Source organism: Poeciliopsis prolifica, unplaced genomic scaffold, assembly GCF_027474105.1.
Source record: "Poeciliopsis prolifica strain line A6 unplaced genomic scaffold, Auburn_PproV2 SCAFFOLD003, whole genome shotgun sequence".
Taxonomy (NCBI): Eukaryota; Metazoa; Chordata; class Actinopteri; order Cyprinodontiformes; family Poeciliidae; genus Poeciliopsis; species Poeciliopsis prolifica.
In genome coordinates, this window is record NW_026562378.1 from 283,610 (window position 1) to 307,636 (window position 24,027).

Below are 24,027 nucleotides of genomic sequence, written 5' to 3' on the forward strand. Positions count from 1 at the left end.
GAGCGCAGGAACTGAGCTCATGTTTGCTCTCTTTTATGAATTTTGTGGCAGATTCACGTCAGATTAAACTTTAAACCCACCCTTCACTAATCCACGGAGACTCAGCTGATTACATGAAACAGCTGGTAATAGTTTGATGAGAGGGGAGTGGTCTGAAGCTGCCTGTCTTTTCTCGGTGAAGAAGAAAAAAAAAGAAAAGAAAGCGTTGGCACTTTGGTAGTCCCTGTCGGGACGTCTTGCGGTTCTCTGTCAGCCACTGTGCAGACTGCGCGGCTCGGCGCACATCGTCGCTGCGGTTCTGTCTCCTCCGGCTCAGGTAAGACATCCGTCTAACTTGACTGTCGCGGTCCAGTTACAGGCGAACCGTTCGGGAGTCTTGGTGTGACATCCTGGATGCTTCCTGCTCTTGGTCAGCGGCTGTATTTCTGTCATTTTGCTGCTCTGGCTGCTGTTTTAAAGCTGTGATCTGATAGGGCAGCAGGCTGGATAACATCAGCATCCTGGATAACATCAGCATCCTGAGCGCGTTTCCTCGCGGCTGGAGTGAAAATGGGTTTTACATTCGTTGTCCGCGTTGAGCTTCATTATATTGTTTTAGTGGACAGTTGTGAAAATGAGCTGGTGGAGATGGACCGATGCTTTGCAACGAAGACTCACGATGAGAATCATTTCTTAAAGAAAGCAATACTATTCCCCTTCATTTTACCTTTGGGTTGATTTGGGAGAGAGTTGAAAAGAGATTTGGTTTTACTTTGGTTCTTCTCTCTGGTCTCCAGACCCTGAAACGTGACAGAAAGCTTCCACCTAGTGTTTCTTTTTTCTCCATCTCTGCTGCTTTTTCTGCTATTAAACAATAGAACTGGAGGGCAAATTACCAAGACACTCGCCCCCTCCACCCCTGTTCATCCCACCCAGGCAGGTAATAAATATGCCATTAGTAGGTTTCCTTCAAATGAAGTCCCCTCAGAGTTCAGTAATCACGCTTCTCTGTCACTGACTCCACAGAAATGATGATTAATATGACATTTTGTGGCTTAATTTTTTAAAGCACTGACTTAATAAGCTCGTCAAGCAGTGGAGCCCCTGTGATTACTCAGAGGGGTGCAGGGGGCATCAAAAGGGTTCCATCTTGTCCTCATCAGATAATAACATTAGCAGGTGAAGACAGGAGTGTTCCTCCTACGTCTCTTAAAAACACAAAGATAACAATACAGCACAGAATCAACACATCTGAAAATGGTACACATTTGTCTGTATTTATTTTTCATTTCATTGAAAATGAACATTTCCTATTATTTTTATCTATTGCCAGCATGGAATTTGGTGCACCTTTTTATTGTAATAAAAATAGACAGTGTCAGTGGTGCCCCAAGTTGGACCCCTGTTAAAAACTGTTGACCCTGCAGAGAATCAAGGTCAATTCACACAAAGGAATAAAGAGTCAAGACAGAAATGTTAAAATACAAAAATGAAAATAAGCCAATATAAACTTCCTGTGGGTGCTGCTGCAGTTGAGGACATGTCTTTCTGAATAAATATCAATAATTTTGTACTTGTATGTTTTCTGTTGGATTTAGAACCACTTCTGTCAAAGAACCTGTTGCTCTTTGTTATCCTCTTAAGTGTTTTAACCTCTAAAAAAAAATTACTCTGCAGCTACAATACGAAAAAAAATAAAAATAATGACAATTAGGTCTGACAAATTGTACTCTAAGTAAAAATGATTCAAGGGGGGTTTATTTTGACAGCTCTGTGTTGGTTTAATATGACATTTTGATTATTGTCAGGATTGTTTTTGTTTTCTTTTCACATTGTTGTTAAGCCTTAGTTTCTGTTGATAATCTTTTCTTAGTATTTATGTCTATAGCTTAAATCTGTCGTCCATTCTTTGTGTTTAGTTCTTTGCTATTTCTCTCTCTCTTCCTCACCTTGTCCTCTGCACTCCCTTCACAGCCGCGCCTCATTTCCTACCTGGTTAAATACTGGGCTGCAATATTTAACCTCCTCTCATTCACTCCTCTTGTTACATCATGCATTTGATCCACTCTGGAGATCTCTTGGGTGGACAGATGAAAGAAGACATAATTATGTTATCTAAGATGTTCATTTTGGTTTTGATACTCAGGCATATTAAATATATACTCCTTAGGCTGCCTTTTGTGGATTGAGCCTGCAGTCCTAATAAGCCTGGTGTGTGGAGCTTCTTTAGTTTTCATGCCATTACATTATTTTTTCATGGTTGTAAAAAGTTTCCAGCTGAAACTGTCTCTGTCTTAATAGCAAACAAAAAATTATAGTCATGTCTTATTAACCAGCTGACGAGGAGGGGGCAGCAACAGGTGTAGGAAGGGTACCAATGTTATCTCATGCTTATTAAAGGTGGAGGAGTCCCAGCTGACTCTGGCATCTCATTGGAAGGACGTAACACCATGGAAACAGGGTGAAATTTGTTGAGCCTTTATAATCCGAAACCTTGTTACACCTTGATGCTGATATCTGGTCCACTCCTTGTTAAAACTATCCAACTTTTGACTCAAACATAAACCTACAATTTGGGATAAAGCAGTTTTGTCAGGTGGTCAAAATTCATTCAAAATATCAATAATATCAAGACTGAATCGGTATTGATACTAGATCGATACTCGCATGGTACTGTGGCATCAGATTCTGTCCTGACATTCTATTTTTGTATCGTAGTTTCCCAATTATATCTCCAAAATGACTTTGTTTTGATGTGCTCTCAAATTCCACTTTTTTTGTTTTTTGTTTTTGCACATTTTTTTTATATTAAAAACAAATTACACAAATTTGTTTAGCTTTTCTTTTTCCTGTTTGCCAGGATATTAACTTCAACAAGTTAATATGTTGTTGAAGTATTTTTAGACACCTCTGAACATTGTCTCAATTCCATCCTTGGTTTTAACAAATTAATTCAAAGGAAAAACCTCAAAAATGCCTAAAAGTCAAACTTCAATTCTTTTAAGTAACAATGATACAAGCTTTGCATTTACTTCGTATCGGATCAATACCAAAACATGCAGTATTGCACATTTCTGTTTGTGGGTAACAAACAGTCAGGTGGGTTCAGTATCAGGTTTTAGGTGTATTCAGAGGAAAAGCTGCGGCTTTGAGGAGAACATTTCATTTTCTATTGCACTGAATTCAGATGGTGTACATGTTTGTGCGCACCTCAACACATTCTCTTGTTGATTTTGAGTCATCACCTGGTGCTGCCGGGGTTTTCTGGGTCTTTGCTCACTTGTGGCAGTCTGAGCAGGAACGTAGCTTCTGGCTCAGGGCTAATCGTCACAGGGGTGATGGAGATAACAGTGATGTATGGAGTGGTCAGGGTGGTTTAACACCCACAGCCGACTGTTGTCTGCCGGGGTCAGGCTGTGTGATACTGGAGTGCTGAGTGAGGCAGCTCCTCGCATCTCTGGGATTTGGCAGTTCTTCCAGCTTCAGGTGGATGATTGTGGGCTGGTCTCTGTTTTTTTGGGGTGCAGAATCCTGCTTTGGTGTTCAGGCATCTGTCTGTCGCTCTAGATAAAAAATATTCTCTTGGCTACAAGTCAGACTAGCAGTTCGTGCGTGCTGTGACATGGTGTTGTTGCTTTTTACTGATAGGTTCTTTTTGTGTTTAACCGATAACTAGGACTCTCACAATAACAAATTTTGCTGGACAATAAATAGTCCAAGAAGTTATTGTAATAAATGCTAATATTGTTGTTTTGAGACCATTTTTGAGTAATACACTGTAATCCAAATTATTATGCAAGTGATATTGTCTCAGATTTTTTAAATGGTCAGTGCAAATGATGGTCAGTATGATTTTCAAGCCATGAACTATTACAGTATTAATCACATTTTACTGAACAAAGCTCCCCAGGAGAACAGTATATTTTAATTTTTTAAAACTAAAAAACTCAAAATGCACTGTTCCAAATTATTATGCACAGCATATTTTCTAAACATATTATGGATTATAAAGAACTGCAAATGGTCATTCTTTGACTGTGCAGCATTAAGTGGTCACATGTACTAAAATCAAAAGCTGTTTCAATCAAAAACATCTTAACTGACCAAGTTACATTTTAAAATTGGACCTACTTTGATATCACCCTCTCAATTCTTGATCCATTGAACTTGTGAGTTTGTGGAAAGTTTCTGCTTGAATTTCTCTGCAGGATGTCAGAATATCTTCCTAGAGCTTTGATATGAACTGCATCCCACCCTCAGATATTCTGCTTGAGGAAACTCCAAAGGTTCTCCATAGGGTCAGAGGTCAGAGGAGGATGGTGACACACCATGAGTTTCTCCCCTTTTATGCCCATTGCAGCCAGTGACACAGTGGTATTCCTTGAAACATGAGATGGTGGATTGTCATGCATGAAGATGATTTTGCACCTGAAGGTCTGGATGGATCTTCTTCTTGAACCATGGAAGAAAGTGAGACTTTCAGTCAGAAAGTCCATAAACTTTGCTGAGGTCATTTTCACACCTTCAGGGACTCTGAAGGGACCGACCATCTCTCTCTCTGCTCTCTCTTTCTCACTCTCTGTTTCTCTCTCTCTCCCCTTGATTTCAGCCCCAAAAATGACTCCCTCAACGCATTGCTGATGTCACAGCAGTGTTGGGATGTGATGGCTATCCACACCAATCCACTACTGCGTCCATCTGGACATTCCAGGGTTGCACAGCAGTCATCAGTGAACAAGTCTGTTTGAAAATTAATCTTCATGTTTGTCTGGGCCGACTGTGACCGTTCCTGCTTGTGAGCTCTGGTTAGGGGCCCAATATTAGGTTCATGCACTGCAAGCCTCTGGAGGATCCTCCTCCACCTTGAGTTTCCAGAGGAACCAGCAGCTTCAAATAACTGTTTACTGTTTTGTAAGGACATTTTAACAGCTGCTCTCTTAATCCCATATATATTTATATATATATTTGTGTAACAGAAACTTTCCTTATTTTGCCTTTGTCTGTTCAAACGCATCTTTGTCCTGAATCGCCACAAATCTCTTCACAGTACGATGATAACACTTCAGTTTTCGTTAAATATTTAATGTTTTCATATCTTGTCATACGGCACTACAGTATCTGATGATTTTCATCAGCAGAGATCCTTTCTCTTTCCATATTTTATATGAGTTGGGAAAAAGCTATTTATCTTGTTCTAAATTGTTAGTGATATTTCCATGATACACCCTGCATTATAAGGATTGCAAATTACTCTTGTAAAGATTTGCTTTAGTCCAGCAAGATACTCCATATCTGAAATCTATAGTTTTTGACCAGTTTTGCAGACTAAACAGTTTGCATAAAAAGGACACTGAAACAGAGTTCATGGTTTATAGATGAGTTCATTTTTGAGTTTACACTTTTTAAGCCTGAACACAAACACACATAATATAGCTTAACAGATCAAGTGTTTTTTGTTCAAAGAAAAGCAACTTATTATCGCTACAATCCATCACCTTTTCTGTAGTTTTTTTCCGCCGTCTACCAGACAATTACAAATTATATTTGAAATGAACAAGCAAATTATATTTGCTCCAGTAAGTTACATGTTGCATGTGTTATTTTAAATTTAGTAGTGCTTGATACAAAATGGAGATAGTTTTCTGATGTTGTGTATCCTTATATTTATTTTTAAACATATCAAGAATTTCTTCATTGGCATTAGGAATTTTTTGCTTCATATTTTTTTCCGACTTTTGTGATTCCCAGTCACAAATCAAAGGCTGATTTGTGACTGTCTAAACAAATCCGGATTCTATGATCTTAAAGTTTTGGACACTCATATTTTTTTTCCTCTTTTATTAAAGTTTATTTCTGAGCAACTAGAATCAGTTTCAGTCAATAAGGGAACAAGGTAAGTGTGATTGAAGTTTAAGTGTTTTATTTTTGTGACTGCTTAATTATTAATGAAAGAAATTATAATAATCTAATAAGCTATTCTTCATTAACGGTAAAAGTGATTGTGATTTTTATTTCTTTTTTTAGGTCTTATGGTGCTTGATGCCAAGGATGGCTTTAATAAATCATTGTACAAGCAGTTCTTGTCTTCTCCAAGTTAACTAAATGCTACACCGCCACTGAACATAAGCAAACTGCTCAGAAATATGGAAGCCCGTTTCCGCCACTCTGTTAAAAAAATAAAATAAAATAATCTCATTATAATGAGATAGTATCTCATTATAATGAGACAGTATCTCAAAATAATGAGATAGTATCTCATTATAATGAGATAATTTTATTTTATTTTTTTAACAGAGTGGCGGAAACGGGCTTCCATAGGCTTCCATACAAAAACTTCTGCCTTCTGTCTTAAGTAATGCTTTTTGAGTATTTCACTCCATACCATAATTGAACTTCAGATGAGCATCTCTCAGGGAGTTTGCCATTGACTTGTCATTTTCTCATTCATAAATCTTCAGGCAAGTTTGGGATTGGAGCAGATTTTTTTTTTTTTAGGAAACTTTGTGAAAGAAGCAGAGTTGTCAGAAATACAGTACATTGTACCAGTAAAAAGTCATTCTTAAAGTGCAGGACTGTTGGGTTGTGGCCAGTAGCAAGAACTACACAACAAGGCATGACCTAGTCAAAGCAGGGTCCTTGCAGGGAACAGATTGAAAGTTAATTTCTTTATGTGAAAAAAACTTGTCATTTCATTTAATTGTTATCAATTTAAGAGGAATTCAGAAAGAAATGTGACTATTGGCTGATGTCTGAGTGGATTGTGCTGGAAATATGAAAGCAGTTTTCTAAAGAAATCATTTACTTGGAAAAAGGTTGAATGGACGTTAGTGTGCATCAGGCACTGAATGAGTGAGCCTGCTAATGGTGCAAAAGGGCAATCTAATACAAACGGAACATTACACAGTCTATTTTTCGTTTTGATGAAAATAATTTCAATCTTCTCAGAGGATATTTGAGAGGAAAATATCCAGTGGAGCAGTACGGGCAGATCCAAAGAGAAGGACTAGGTCAGCAGGACGGAGCAGTGACCTTCACTCTCTGACAGAGACTGACAAAAGCTTGATGGAGGCTGTGCAGCTCGAGTCACGGTGAATTATTCCTGACAAGCTGCTTGTAGGACGCCTTAAACCGCAGATACGACGCAGAGTTGGAATTAGTTAAGTGACTCAACCGACATGGTTTCTTCTTTCTTCTCTCCAGCGAAAGCCTTTCGTCTTGGCCCTCTGAGTTTCACGGCTACAGCAACCTGTTTGGCAAAGGAAGTACAGTAAACTGCTCACACCTCAGTTTGATTTGTTTTGATTTGCAATTTGCTTTTCCCAGCAGATTTGCTACCTTTTGTGTGATCTGTCTTTGTCTAATGCTCAGTGGCAGACGAGGACTGGCTTATGAATAAATCAGAGCCCCTACTTTCTGTGCTTTGATGGATGGGGAACAGAATTGCCATACTGTGCTATACTGAGCAGTGGGTTACTTTCAGCTTTTTTATTTTCTGCTTCTTTTTTTCTGGCCCTTTAGTGGCTAAAAATAGTCCCACTGCAAGAAAGTGTATATATTTCTGGAGATCTAAATCCAATTTAATAAATAGTTCCTTGTTATGATTTCTAGGAAATATTAATTCTCTAAAGAAATGAGTGTCTTGCAGGATATTGTGTCATAACATGGGGCAGCAGAGTGGACAAAAAACATTTTTTTTTTGCTCTTGCAGATACAGTCTGATTCTCTCCTCTTTTGCGTTCAATTGGGTTTAGCTAGAAACGACACGACAGTTTAAATGTTGTGCAAATCTGCTGTATTTCATGATTCATGATGAGATGAGGTTCAGCTCTGCAGAAACGCATAAATGGAGTCAGACTCGGATCTATTGTTTTACTGGACAGATCCCACCAGGATGAAATGTCTTGCTTTCAGATCAGACTCACTAGGTGAGTTTGTGTTTACAAGATAAGTTGAGCTACTTGAACATGACCCAGAAACAGAAGTTTCCCCCCTATTGCTGTTATTAGGGCAGTTATTTTGCTGAAACTAGCTTGCATGCTAATTTTTTTTACCACTACATTTGAAAGTTCCAATATTTCAAACTGTACCGTTCTTATGCTCCATCTCCCACTGTCTGCCATTGTTACAAGAACTCTCCTGTTTGGCTGAAATGAATCTTGGCATAATCGGGTGAATTGTGAATCAGCAGACGTCCATCAAATCTGGCAGAACAAAGACGTGTTGTGGGTCACAATTGGAGGAGCCATTGAATTCGGGCGATCTTTGTCGCATGGCTGTGATGTAATCGCTCTTGAAATCAGGTAGTCCCTGGATTTTGAAACACCCCAGGTTTGGCTTCAGTCAAACCAAAATGCTAACCACTCCATACATCAAAAAAATCTAATCAAATTTTACTTGAATAAAACATTTCAGCTACAAGGCAATTCAAATCCCTTTTCAACATAAAAACATAAGAATCGAACAATTGAGATATTCCATTTTACCAAGTGTTGATATCGTAGGCGTAAATCCCAGGGGCATCTGGTGGATCTCCCCAATCCTTGGACAGTCTGAAGTGGTTTAAATGTTTATATTAAACAAGATCAATTAGAAAAGGCAAAAGAAACAAAGAATTAAATAAATCTGCCATTCATCTAAGAATAAAAAAAAAATTATACATATATACATACATGTATATATGTATGTATATGTATGTATGTGTGTATATATATATATGTTTTTTATCTGAGTCTGAATTTCCGCTTATCTCTTTAGTTGCGACTAGACTAAAATTAAAATGTAAAGAAATTGATCAAATCTTTTTGTGAATTCATAAAAATCCTGATTTTCATTTTAAATGAGTGACTGTTACTTCTAACCTATTAAGTTTTTTTTTTTTTTTTCCCTGATGGATCAAAATCTACATAATGATAAAATATACCTTTGACAATATATTCAATAAATTGGAATGTGTTCCACTGAAGCTCGTTGGTCAGAATAAGAATACATTTTCAAAGTCTTTAAGCAGATATTATTTTTAAGCATACACTTCTCTTTTTACAAAAAGTGTTTTATTGGCTGGATGTAATATTCTAATTTCAATTGTTATGCTTTTAGTCTGGATTGTTCTATCTGTAGTATTTCACAGTAGCACTTCCATAATTGTTCTGCATTTCTTTTAATTGAAAGCAATTCAAACATGTTTTCTGTTTCTTACTTTTGTGATATTACTGCGATACCTCCACACAGACCTTGTGACCCAAAATTGATCATTGAGTTGCACGAGGATTTTAACCACTGACCACACATTCATTTTGGAAAATGTGAAATTGGGAAAAAATGAACTTTGTGTTGGTTGGTCAGATAACACCTTGACTTGGTAATACACCTCAGCTTCCCTTTGCAAATGGTGTCTCATTACAGCCAAGAATGAACAAATCCCGTTCTTTCTCTAAAAGAGCTTAGTGCTGCAGAGTTATGGATTTATCTATCTGGAATGGGAAGCTGTCTGTCTGTGATGGCAGTTAATATTTCATCCTTCACCTTCAAATCACTTTGGTCTTAATATTTGCAGCAAATGTGGATTATGAGCCACTGACTTTACATCAACGACTACTGTCAGAAACGCAAAATGAACATTTGGGTCTGGCTATTGGGTTCTAAAACACTATGATTTTTATTTTGTTTTTTTAGGAGGGGCGGATTGAGCAGAGAGAGAAAATACTGTAATTTAACATCCATTTCTTTCTTTATGATTCTGATATTGGCAAACAAAAGTTTAAATATTTCTTCATCAACACTGAAATGGGTCAAGCTAGAAAACACTTACAGGGGCAGTTGGAGATTATTTTTTATCATGAAAAACTTATCGTGATAAGAATACTTATTTGTTTTCTTGATAATTACAATTGATGGAACTGAATAATAATTTAAAAAAACTGTATAGACAGTATTATTGCAAATGTAATTTTAACAATTTTCTCCATTTTTCACAAGAGCATCGGAAATATCAGTAAAGGTAAATTCAAAAAATTGATTGAATGTAGTTGGTAGATGTTTTTTCATTACAAATATGTGCCAAACCATGTCAATATTCTTTTGTTGAAAAAATAACATTTAGCAATTGAGGTGTTTTGATATCAGAAACACAAATAAAATCACATTTGTTTACGTGACAAGTTCAAAAAACGTTCAGTACCATCATCGTCCTACCACTTCCTGTCATCATTTTTGTCAATCGTAACATCTGGTTGTTGATCAGCTGACTTGTGTAATCAGGGTTTTTCCATTTCAGTTTTGCAAAATATACTTATTTCGATATGGCTGTAAAAATACCTGATCCTATTACAAAAACCTTTTATTGACAAGTTTTTTTTTAATTGTGTCTCCATTCATCAAATTTAGTTTTGTAATTCTAATTTGGACAATGACATGGTCCATGGAAACTCAGATTGCGTGTGCATGTTAGTGTTATAAACCACACTTCTTTCAGTGATGGTGTCCTGAAGAATTGGTATTTGGCACCATAAATGCTGTGCCATGCAGTCACACCCATGCAATTACCAAAAAGAACTAAGTTATTTATTATTTTTTACAATTATTTATGTTTTTTACTACAGTAACATAAAATAAAATTCTGATCTGGACTCATTCTATAACTACAAGGTTGTTAGACTGTGATTTGGCAGTATTCATTACCTTTACATGTATTTATGTGGATACACGTATTTTGAGCAGTGACGTGTTCTTTTAGCTTTATTTTTTCTCATTCACAGCAGCTCAAATAGGTTAGTTGATTCCCCCCCCCGGCAGGCCCATCCATCAAATCATGTCATAAGCTCCTATCTGATGATGACAAACTATGAATTTGAAATGATTCATGACTGTGTTCTTCTTTCTGCTTGAGGCATGCAGCATACCTTTTTGTTCAATATACATGCACTCAGCACTCTGGCTTCCCTTCAGTGGATAACATTGGTTTTGATCAAGTTTGATATTCAGAAAATGATAGTGATACCTTGTGACAGTTGACTTCCTTTGTGTGCGTCTGCTGAAGAGCAGATAATAATCTTGTATGCAAGCACACTAGGTTGAAATAGAAGATGCACGGAATTGTCCTGATACAATTGCATAATTTATGCACACTTGTGTCCAAAAGCAGTTAGGCCTCATGGGATAATGGTCCATAATTCAGTACACATGCAGACCACACTAATTCAGAACGGGCACTAGAGGGCGCACATTGTGGCATGTCAATCTGGGTAACAGTTTCACAGGAAGTTGTCAGATCAAGAATGACAAAGGGAGTATTCACACCAGCCCTGTTTAGTTTGCTTTATTTGAATTTTAGTTCATCTGCCTAGAAAGTCCAGTTTGGGGTATTGAGGTGGAGCAAGGGTTGGGCCCGGTCCACATGTGGAGGCCTTGGGCTTCAACACGGCTGTCGCAGGTTTGATTCCCAGCCTGATGACCTTTGCTGCACTTCTTCCTCCTTCTCTCATTACCCACTTTCCTGTCAATTCTCTACCAGGTGAAGGCAACCAGAGCCAATAAAACCTTTAAGAAAAAATAGTCCAGTTTGTTTGATTACACTCAGGAATGTGTAATCACACTGTGATGCAGACCAAAAAAACTCTGGTCCATCTCAAAACCTCGGTCTTGGTTGAAATATATTTAACCAACAGAGGGAATGGTAAATGTCTTCTTGACTGGTCTCATTGACCTTACAACAGAGAAAATATTGTTCAACAATCAGTCACATGAGGAGCAGACTGGAAAAAACTGAAGTTAGCATCTTATCAAAACTTTTAATTTGGTAGTTTAGTGGCAGACTATCCTGGTAAAGCCAGCCCCTTGTTCTTCGCTTTGCTTCATACAGAGAATCTGGATGCTATGCTATTGGGGATCAATTGCTTCCTAGAGGCGTGGACTGTCGAGGTTTTATGTAATTTTACCCTTAGGCTAATATTTGGCTGTGACGTATGACATGCACCCGCTCAATTAAGCTTTCTAGTAATTGGATGTGCTATAAACAATCCCGTGGAGTCTTCAAAATCTTGTCCAGCAATAAAAACAGTCTTGGAAGCATGGCCAACACAGAGTTGCTCTAAGTACGTCACGACCAAATAGCTTGAGGGTAAAATTAGATCCATTAGTATAAAACTTTGACAGTCCACACCTCTAGGAAGCAATCAATCCTCAATAGCAGAGCATCCAGATCCTCTACGAAGCAAAGCGTAGAACAAGGGGCCCCAGAATTTGATGGGGAAATCTCCTAATGATGTCTGCATCTACTGTGCAGCAAGTTATTTCTGCAAATGGCCCGTAATGTACCTTTAAACTTTGAACAGCTGCTTTGCGAGGAGCTGCTCACATGCTGAACGAGTCTCCTTGCTCTTGCCCGTCGAGCAGCTTTTGAATTCATGCAAGGCCACATAGAAAAATGAATGACAGGCGAGGCAGTAATGAGAGCTTCCTCGCTATTAAGCAGCATTTCCAACATCCCTCTCTTGTAATCTACAGAGTAGCATAAATGGCGACACCTTGGCAGTCCCGCAGCATGATTAATGCGCTTTACACTAAATGGATTTTGCAATGAACCCGTCGTGTGATGAGCTGCTTACTCAGAATAAACATACCTTGACACTGTGGCTCTCGCTGGGCTTTTATGTGAATATTTGCATGTCAAGTGGCAGCTGCGGACTCGTTTGTGGAGATATGTTGTAACGAGGGTGAGTCACACGTCACAAATCCAGCCATCGGATTTGACAAGGGCCTCATGGTGGACTCTGGTCGGTGCTGGTCAGAGGCCTGACTGCCCCTCAGTAAGGCTCCTGTCCCCGCAGTCTGTCAGTTTAGTGTCCCGTGGCTCTCAGTCTGTTAGGCCTGTGGCCTGAATCTGACTCCCACTTGACTTACCAGGCAGTGGTCCACCAGCTCAACTCTCAGTATGGCTCCTCAGTGCATCACACAACGACTTGAAAAATTTATTAATAGTGCTTGAACATTTTCACATTTTGCAATGAAACAACCAGAAACTTGATATGATGGTAGTGCATCAGTTTAAAGTGAAAGGATAGTTGTTTTTTATTTTTTTTACATTTTTTTTACAAATAAAAAAAAGACTTTCATAAGTCTACTATAAAAATATTCAGATTTTTGAAGTTCAGTATTTTATGCTTTTCGAGGTAAAAACCAGGTAATCGTTGGAAGAAAACCAGCTTAGAGGTGGCAAAAGACTTTAGATTGGGGCAGATGGTGGCTTTGTTAAGAGAAGCATATGCCCAGAGCTGTCTGTGTTATGGTTGTGGGCAATACTAACTGAAAAGTTATGGCGGTTATAAAAAGAGGGAAGAATTGAAACTGCTGCATAAATTATCTTTACGCACTTTAAATAAGATCATGAATATAACTGTCAAACTACTAGAATAATTCTTAACAGTTCGTAATTAAAACTTCAACACCATTGAACTTTGCACAACTTAAAGTTTATAAAACGGCCAGATAAAGTAGCCCTTTAAAATTAATTTAGGGGAAGCTACACTAGATAAACATTCCCAAAGGTAGCAAAAGTGCTAAGGTGAAAAATGATCTCCCATTAAAAGTTCAGACTTTAAATCTAACTGAAAATTCTTTGCAAGACTTACAAAAATGCTCTTGATTCAATCAAACTTTGCTTGACCTAATTTGGAATAAATCACAGATTAGAAAATATTGTTTTCCATGTGGAAAACTGATCGAAACACAGCAATAGACTTGCAAAAATGGTTCTACGAAGTGTTACCTCAGACGGGATGACGTTGCTGTGGTGTTGTGGCTTTTGCATTTTGTTGACCCTTCTGGGCTGCCATAGGATACCAATGCATGCTATATTTCTTTTTCATTTCAGTAGTAAAAACGTTGTAGAATTTGTGTTGCTCACATAATCTCATATTGAAATTTTGGATTGTGATGTGTTGAAATGTGAAACAGTTCAAGTGGGTGCTTACAGTTTTGCGAGGTGCTGCATTTTCTTAGTAAGGTGAAAAATGGTTCCTGACATCTGTGTTTACACTAGACCTTTAAGCTCTCTTTTTCTATTGTATGCACATACTGAGGTGTGATAGAGTTAAACCTTATCTTCATGGCCACATTGCAGCCTCATTTTTCTTATTGTACATGTTTCTTTTTGTCCTGGAAGTGGATTTAAAAAAAACCCTCCTTGGTCAGAAATCATCAGAGCACTATGTCCTAATATCAGAGCTGGACAAAAAAAAAAACGTCTGCAGAGTGTAATGGATAAAGACCCTGGCTATTCTTCAGCCCTCACCAGTTGTGATGCGTCATTATTTCATCACAGCAGGAGCATCCTTTTTTTTCCTACATTTGCTTTAGAGCAAAGTTGTATTCAAATCAGTAGAACGGCCCACGTTCCACTAATCGAAAACATGTCCTGAAGATATAACAGGATTATTGCGTATGTACAGTGCTGCTGACACACCTTTATCAACAAATGGAGATTAGCCAAACAATAACTGGAACTTGGCTGTAGCAATTTGTGGTTAAAATGAAGCCCCAAGTGGGTAAGCACGAAAGGAAAAAAAAAATCATTAAACCTCTTACAGGAATGCTCTTGCTGGATTCCAGCGCTAAGGCTGTGATTGGATTAAATGTGAGTTTCCTGTCAGGTGCAATTGTCAGCTGGGACGGGTAGTCTGTGGTTTGGGGGGCTGGTGCAATGAGTGAAGACGCAGTGGAGGATGGATGGCCTGGGAGCACAGGGTTCAGGAGGAATGTGCCCTTCGTGCCTTTAGGGGGGGATGATTCATTTTCAGCATCACTTCACAGAGGATGATGTCATTACTCTGGAGCAGCAGTCCAAGCAATAAGAAGTCAGTCTCGCCCGGGGAGGCGTGGCCTGCTCTGGAATTTGCTAAGCACTTAACAACATTTAATTGCTTTGTACCTATGACATGTGCAATGACAATAAAGTTGAATTCTATTCAACTTCTTCATTGTCTACTTAACAATGAAGAAGGGAGGGAATCCAAATGTGTTCACTCACTTGAAATGTGCCAATACAAAGGTTCCACCACATGGCAGTACTGGCTTGTGGTGCTGGGTGGTTTACCAGTCTATCCAGGATACTGGATGTAATTTGCCATCCAGTCTGAATTTTCCATATGCTGCCACACTGCAGCATCGCTGAGTAAACTGAAAATACTTTTGCCTCATTGCTACAACATTCATGAGTAACATTCATAAAGTTTGTATTAACCATGTCCACATTAAAGGATATTCTTTCTGCTAGTTTTAATGTGGATTGTTTATTTTTCTAATTGCAAAAATCAGAAGCAGTTCTGTAAAACACAAATTTGGAATGCTTATTTGCTGTTTTGTGTGACATTTTAATACTTTATTACTTTGGCTTCAAGGATGATAAATGTGTCTTGCAATACTTAAATACTTGCAAGACTTGAATACTTAAGCACCAAGTATTTTAGGTCAAATTGTACAGTTTGTAAAACACTCTTAAAATGTTTTGATAAGAACATGTTAAAATATACATGTCTTATTTTTAAAATGTTGCATTTTTCACCATTAAACAATTTACGTTCTACATCTTTCTACTATTTCATACTACCTCATTCATATATTGTGTAATCTTTGAGAAAAAAAATGCAACATTTTAGTCAAACCGCCCACCAGAACCAGCACTACTTGTTTCTGCTTTCATTTTCATCAACTTCCAAAGAAACAGAATCCTCAATAATTAAAGGATTACTCTTTCCCATCTTGCTAACTTTAATAAATTCTGCAGTAAGTTAAATAAGTGATAAACAATACATTTTGTATAGTAGAGCTTTGAAGAAAAGTCACTTGAGCTACCACAGCCATTAGTCATTTCACTTTAACAATGTTATGACTTTTCATCCTTGGCTTGAACTGTGTTAGTTTCTGACATTCCTCAGCAATTATGATGAGAGCTTCAGTATGATCACATGTGAGGCAGAAAAACAACTAAATGTGTGTAGTAAAGGGCAGTTGGCATGACAACGGGGGTGTGATCACATGTTAAAATGTTTAATAGTTTCAACTCTCACTGTATCTGGTTGTATTATGTCAGTTGTTAGAGGTGTATTACTATTATTATTAATATTATTATTAATAATTAGTAATATTACTGTTATAAATGCTATGCTAACTAGCTATAGCTTTTACTGCAGGCTCTGCTGTGTTAGCAGCGGCTTCAGCGTAGCAGAGAGCCTAATTGGTGCTGGCTAGTCTGAAGGAGTCAGTGGAGGAGTCACAGCAGAGTTTTGCTTTGTGAGGTGGAACCTTGGAAGCTGGCAGCTCCGAGCAGGAGCTGAATGGTCGCCATGGATTTTAAAGAATTTCTTAAACATGTGTAAAAGAATCAAGGCAAAACTCCAGATTTGTTTCTGAAGAAACAACATGATGTAAAGCTCAATTCTTATATATAGGAGCACGATAAACTGGAGAAATACCAGGGCCTCAGGGAGGAACTGGAGAGGGCCTGGAAGGTGAAGACCACAGTGGTGCCTGTGGTCATCGGGGCCCTCGGGGCAGTAACCCCCAAACTGGAGCAGTGGCTACACCAGAAATGTGCAGTCCTTGGCACAGCCAAGATACTGCGCAGAACCACCCGCGGTGGGTGAGAAGGGAATTTATATATATATATATATATATATATATATATATATATATATAAAATGCTGTCATTGATATTTAATGACACAATGTCAAGTAACAGTGACTGAAGTTCATCATTCAGTATCTTTGCCTTTACTTTTGCTGTCCTGACAACCACAAACTACCACAAACCACAAAGTTAACTTCAGAGTCTACCGTCAGAAACAGACTCGCCTGTATACAGAGATAATGATTAAAAAAAGATGAACTCCTTTAGGGAATAGTGTTGGTTAATCATAATCAGTATTGCGGCTGCAGACTCTCGCCTTGCAGTTCACGCCACTTCATAGACATCAAAGGGATGTCAGCAGAGAGCATTTCATCCTTATCAGGTCACACATGCATTAATGTCGACACCTGCTGCTGCTGAGGTGATCCAACCTGCAACCCTTCCTCTGCCCACAGAGCAAACATTTTTATGTACCCTTGATAAATATCATGTGATCAATTTATGGAACTTATTAGCACAGAGTAAACAGGCACTTACTGGGATTATTCTAAACACACCGCTAAGTCCTGAAAGGCAAAGGGAAAAACAATAAACATTTTTGAAGACACAATTTCAAAGTCTATGGACAGTTTTCTTTTTTTTCCCCTTCTTAAACAAACTTAAGAGTAAGGTTGATTTTTTTTTTCTTTTGTTGGATGCAAAGAAAAAAATATCACAACAAATGTTTTCCCCTTTGTTTTTTCTTAGTGTCTTAGTGTCAGATATATGAAAACCTGCATAGAGTTTGAAAAAAAAAACAGACTGAGCAATAAGATTTTCTGGTCTGATGAGACAAAGATTGGACTTTTTGGTGTTGATTCTATTATAATACTATGAAGTGGGAAACATATACATCTGAAACATGTTAAAACATGAATATAAAACTGTCCCCAAAATGGATCAAATCATACAAACATACATTGTTGTCTTCAGTGCCAACATTATGAGTATTAACATTGAAAATAATGTTTTACATCACAGATTTAGACTATGAATCAGTGACAAACATGTAAGTTCATAAACAAAATAACAGAATTGGGGAAACCTCGATGAGTGACAGTGAAACCATGTTTCACTGTTTCCCAACAGTGAAAATGGTGGTGGCAGCATCATGGTATGAGGGTGTTTTTCAGCTTAAGGGACAGAACGACTGGTTGAAACTGAAGTTCAGAGAGATCCTGAAAGAAAATCTCTTCCAGAGAGCTCAGGATCTCAAATTGGCCAAAGGTTCACCTTCCACCAAGATGACACAAAGCACACAGATAAAATAACAAAGGAGTGGTTTCTGAACAACTCTGACCATTCTTGACTGGCCCAGCCAAAGCATCGCTGGAGAGACCTGAAACTGCCTCCACCAACGTTCACCATCCAACCTGACAGAACTGGAGAGGACCTAAAGGAAGGATGGCAGAGGAGACTCATGTCTGTATTGGCAAAAAATAATGCATTTAAAGGGTCTCAATACGTATAAATGTGATGTTTCAGTTTTTCAATTTTTACAAAATTCGGTGGGGAGACAAGTGTTCTGTAAAGACCAGTGCTTGGTCAGAAAAACTAATCCAAATCATAAGGAGGGAACATAATGCTGCTCAGCCCCTCTTTGTCGCTCTATGCTAGCTACATCTAGCTGCTTACACCAAAGCTTGCCATTAATGCTAAAGCTAGTTAGCATGGCAAACAGATCACCTGGGGTGCCCAAAGTGGGTCCTCGAGGGCTGGCATCCTTGATGTTTTAGTTCTCTCCCTGGTACCAACAACCTTCTCAGCAGGTCAGAGTTCTAATGAAACCCATCATTTGATCCAGGTGCATTAAACCAGGGAGAGAACTCAACCATGGAGGATGTTGGCCCTCCAGGACCCACTTTGGGCCCCCCCCGGGTTAAACGGTGTTCCTGTAACAGTAAGTTGTTTCTCCAACACTACACCGCAAAAACAAAATCTTACCAAGTAATTTTATTCTAGTTCCTAGTGCAAATATGTTAGTATTGTGTTAATTCAAGTGTGCTAACAAATAACTTTTCAGCAAGATAAGAGCTTGTTATGGAAAAAAATATTGCCAGAGCAACATTATTTGGTGAGATTTAGTATTTTTGCAGTGTAGCAGCTTGAGCAATGCTAAGACCAACTGACTGGTTGTTTCTGACTCAAACCACTCTGTCACAACACGGTAACAACTTGAACAACAGTCCCTGTTTATCACCATGTGATAGTGAACGTTTTGTTCTCTCAGGTGTTTGCTCAGTTCTAAGAATCCATACTTCATTTTTTTTGCATTCTGATAGCAGGTGGGCACTGTGTGGTTTTTATTCAATTTCTTGGACAGGTCTCCATTTCAGCTGTTGGAGGCCATGGATCCCTGAATGTTTAAACTTCCTTGTCAGTTTTCAACTAATCCTTTTGTCTATTATGACTCGTCCATAGGAGGACATTTTTTTTTTTAATTGCTATTACTGTGGACATCCATCAACTTTAAATCTCCTGCTGCAGAGCATGTTTTTGCAAACGGCTTATGGAGGCAGTGGGTCATTCTGGATTTCTAATTCCTCTGTCAAAACAGCTTATGCAACGTTACACACTCAGCTTGAACCGACGCTTCACTACAAAGATATGCTGACAAAATCAAATAGTTGCGTGCAAAGTGCATGTTTCATAACCAAGTTGGCTGGCTTTGTATTAGGCTGCATGTGCTGGTTAAAGGATGAGGTGGGATGAGATGAAATGAGAAAATATTAAAGTGAGCCTTCCTGCAGCATTGGTCGATTTCAGTGAGCTACATTGAAAGCAACCAGTAATTTACAATGTTTGCAGTGGGCCTCTTCTTTGCACCTAGAAAGAAGGAAAAGAAGGAAAAAAGAAATTTACTGTCACATTATCTGCTGGAATATCAAACGTACAGCAATCTCACTCTAATCTCCCCCCAATATTCCTGGTTCCTGTTGTTTCTGGATGTTGGTGATTTTCTTTTGTTCTATTAAAGACAGTCTGACAACATTCAGTGTTTTTTTTTTTTTTTTCGAATGGTGAAAAACGTTAATTTTAGTTGCTGCGCCTGATAAGTCTCGTTTTTTTTTTTTTTTTTTTTTTTAAACACTTTACCTTTCAGACATCTCAGCTGGCCTGTTGGCTGGAACATTGTGTTTTTGTTTTTGCTGTTTGGTGGATCCAACCTCCAGAGTGCTACGGGAACTTTAGAGATTTTGGGAGGGGGGCTATGCTGGACGTTTTCCAGAATGGCAGCTTGGTGGTTGGAGTTCGGTTGGTGGTTGTGATTCTGCCAGAACACGCAGCAGGAGGAAGGCTCTGTTAAAGCGGGCGGTCAGAGCGTAAACTCTAAATCACTGCACAGATCGAGCTCTCATCCCTCACGTAAATTCATTGATTCTGGCACTGAATGCTGGGCTAACGTGTCCAGAGCAGGATTTCATGCAATACTTGGGTTTTCTTTAATTATGTTCACCAATAAGTTTCAGTCCACAAAGCTATGGCCACATCAGATACACCAAACATGCACCCAAAGTGTAAAAAAACAATGTTTTACTCATTAAAATCTATGTAAATAATTAATTTATATTAATGTGTTAATTCCTAACATATTGTAAAAATAAATAAGCAAAATCACAAAGTCTAGTGTCTCTCATCAAACCTTCTCTGTTAATTGTTCCAGTGCAGTGGCAGGCTGCCTGAGCCGTGTGGGCAGTGACGGGAGATGAGACTTTGAGCGGGGGCCTATCAGAGGCGCATGGCCTGCGTGAGCTGGATGCGCCGCAAGACCTGGCCCTCCATTAATCACATTCAGATCAGCCTCCTCTCTGCTCCCACTTCTCACCAGCCTTATCTTAATGTGAACAGATGAAGCCACGCAGTGTTGTCTGTCACCTCTCTAGCTTCTGGACCAGAGACGATGACACAGTTCTTGATGATGGGAAGCTGTTATGACGGTTAACACACACTTCATCAAATTATTGCAGCAGCCTTACAGTATTTACATAAGAGGCCAAGTTATCACCCTCTATGCTTTGCTTTGTTTGAACTGACACATTTACAGGACCAAGATGTCACACTTTGCTGAAAACAACAAATAAATCCTTGTGTTCACTTTTGCTATTTTAAACATTCCAGCATCAGGTTTTGAAGTGACGAGCAATTTTTTTTTGTACAGTTCTATCTCAAATATACAGCTGTTCAAGGAAGTCTTTAATTCCACCTAGAGCGAAGGGAGATCTGCGCATGTTTGGAAAGATAAGAATTTCATTATGCTGTGGAGAGGTATGAATATCGAATGGGAATTTGTCTCCGACGGCTTGTCTGCGTCTGCATCTCGATGATATTCTGCATGCCGCCGTCGATTTTGGAGGAGCCGTTTGCCCTGTTTGTTCAGTGACAGAAACTGTCTGCTTTGGTGGATGTTCAGACCATGGCCTGACCTTTGGCACTTTGCAGAACCGAACTAGTATGGAAAAGGCGGTTGGATCAAAGCCGCTCTGGAAGTGAGTTTATTATGTGGTTTTAATGTAGCATGACTATGTGCAGTCTCAGCCCATTAGCTGTAATCTGACACTGTGTACTGATAAATCTTCTTGTTTTTATTTCAGAGAATCATTTATATTCCCTTCTTACGATGTAGAAAATGATGCATTACGTGTCACATCTTGATAAATGATTATAAATTCTAGCCGACTGATAGAATCATACTCCCCGACACTCATGCTGAAATTTCAATAATTATGTTTGAATCCAGACTATAATGCGATCATTGTTTTGGTTCCAAGTATGAATGTGATTTGATTAAGCTGTTTGTTTGTGCAGTAAGTGCTAATTTCTATAATGTCATGCAAAGCTTGATACTGTAATTACTGACCAGTCGGATAAAACTACTTCTCACCTTGCAAGCTTTAAAAAAAGAATAAAAAAATTAAATTTTTGTGAGGTTTTTTTTTTTTTTTTTTTGCTGTTGTTTCACTGATATTACTGTAGCAATAAGATGCACTGATCGGTTTATGGCTGAATTCGGATGTCAAGCTTTTGAAAATCTTTGACCATTTGATAATGATAATTTAAAATGATCATGTTTATTACCATAAGCAACACAAAGAATTTAAAAAAAATAGCCCATCAATATTTTGAATAACATACACGGGTAATATTGTTAAATTAAAAAAGGAAAATATTGTATGCAGTTGGATTCATAAAGTATCAAAGTTTCACTGTAAACTTTGGTATGTGTAGAATTGTCTCAGTAACCAGAAGAGTAATGCTTTTCTTGCAACCTGTCAGCATTTGGATACAATCCATTGAGTGACAAAGAAGAAAATATTTTTGAGTTATTGATAATACAGGAAAGCATCTCCACAGCATGATGGCACCACCACTATATTTTTAATTGGAACATGTCCGATTTCCAGCTTTGTCAGCCTTTTTCAGTGCAACTTTGTTTCCAACCAAAGGCACAGACTTTCAGAAATACTCTGCAGCAAAGTCTAACAATAATTGGTCTGTGCTCTGGGTTAATGTAAAGAATTTTGAAGACCTTTAATGAGAAAGCCACCGGCTCATATTGGCCTCTTCTCTAACTAAACATTATTGTTTTGCTGTTAAATTCTAAAGCTGCACAAAGCAACTATTCCTCACTTTTTTCCCCATTTTCCTTTAGCAGCTTTTAAAATGTTCCAAAAGAAGGAAAATGTTAATTTTATGTGGCTGAAATCCTCTAAGGTGTTGTCAGAAAACTGCACAGAGTGCATTTATTTTCTCAGGTGGCTCTGTGATGCTTTACGGGAAGGAGAAGCAGAAGATGTTAATGAGTTCAGCTTCCTCTGGACGCTGCTCCTGTGTACTGCTGCAGTGGGTGTGTAATTTTGCTTTGCCTTTGTCATGTGGAAGAAGAATGAATACCTAAAGGGCTGAGTAAAAAGCAAATGTTTTTACTGTATATTTCTACCAGGATCATAGACTCTGTACACCTAGAACTTTATCCCATTTTGTCACGTTACAACCAACATTATATTTTATTGAGACTTTATGTGCACAACCAACACAAAGTGGCTTGTAATAGTAAAGTAGAATGGTTACATTAAAAAAATACATTTTGCTTTCATTCAGCCCCATGTACTCTTGATATCCCTGAATAAAATCCAGTCCAATTGACCGCCTTCTGAACACCGAATGGGACTAAAAATGGAGCTGCTTTGTGAAGACTTGTTAATGAACAATCACAACAACCAAAGAACAGAGCAGATCAGAGAGAAAGATGTGGAGAGGCAGAATCATGGCTTGGTTATAAATCAATATCCAAAAGGTTTGAACATTTTATGAAACACTCTTCAGTCCATCATCCTGAAATGGAGCGTGGTTCTACAGCAGGGGTGTCAATCTCCAGTTCTCAAGGGCTGGTGTCCTGCATCTACTGCACCACACCTGAATGGAAGAATCAGGTCATTAGCAAGGCTCTGAATAAATTATCTAGACAAGGAGGAGATAATTAAGCCATTTCATTCCAGTGTTTTGTACCTGTGGCACATATAAAAACTGCATGACAGTTGCCTTGAGGACTGGAGTTTGTCACTTGTGGTCTACAGCAAATCTTCCAAGACATGGCTGTCCACCTAAACTGGTAATGGACAACATTGAATCTTTGTCTTCATGTATTTTCCACAAGTCCAGTGGCTCAATGTAGACCAGTTAACATGAGGTAGTTCCATCGTGAACGTGGTACTTTTCCTCTTCAGCAACATTGGAAGTTGAGTCAAATTAGCCAATATTGTGAAAGTTAAAGAAATGTCTTCCTAAATTATAATCCAGATATTTAATCCATGTAGTTACTCTAGTTTTACAGTGATGGTTTTACTCACAAGGCAGTATAAACCCACAAAGTACTGTTTGCACTGTTCCTCAGTTTCAAAAACTTTAAAAGTAATTCAAACAGCACTTTGTTGAGATTGTTACGTGTCTCAAGACGGTTTAAGATTTGAAAAGTTCACCTTATGATAAACTCCTGAAAACTTAATTTTTAAGCCAAATCTGGGAGTGATAGTTTGTTTCTTCTTCTGAAAGTAAAAAGCAACTTTAAATGCATCATCACCCCCTTGTGGTAGTAATGGTATATTACAACCACAATGAGTCACTACACTTCATGTATCAAACAAATATTAAATATTTGAATTTGAACTTTATGACCATTCAAAGACTAAAAATGACATGTCTCTTTTTTCAAAGAACACTAAAGCTGTTCTTTTTCCACCAGCAAGGCAAATATTTCAACATTCCAGGTTTCTGTGAAGTGTGTCTGTTTGCCAGCTTCCCATAATCACAGCTTTAAGATTTAAAATTTAATTCGCCAATCGACAGTATGAAATAATGAATCAGAAGGTTGGGTCTTCTTTATTTGCTGG

The 24,027-nt window shown here is 38.3% G+C and overlaps 1 protein-coding gene across 1 annotated transcript in view; it reads left to right on the forward strand.

Annotated features, from left to right (window-relative positions):
• The first annotated feature begins 209 nt into the window (after positions 1 to 209).
• LOC129358284 (contactin-4) overlaps positions 210 to 24,027 on the forward strand; it is a 128,389-nt gene continuing 104,571 nt past the window's right edge. The window contains exon 1 of the mRNA XM_055027225.1: positions 210 to 316. The gene's annotated coding sequence lies outside the window, so the exon portion shown is untranslated. The remainder of the gene's footprint in view (positions 317 to 24,027) is intronic.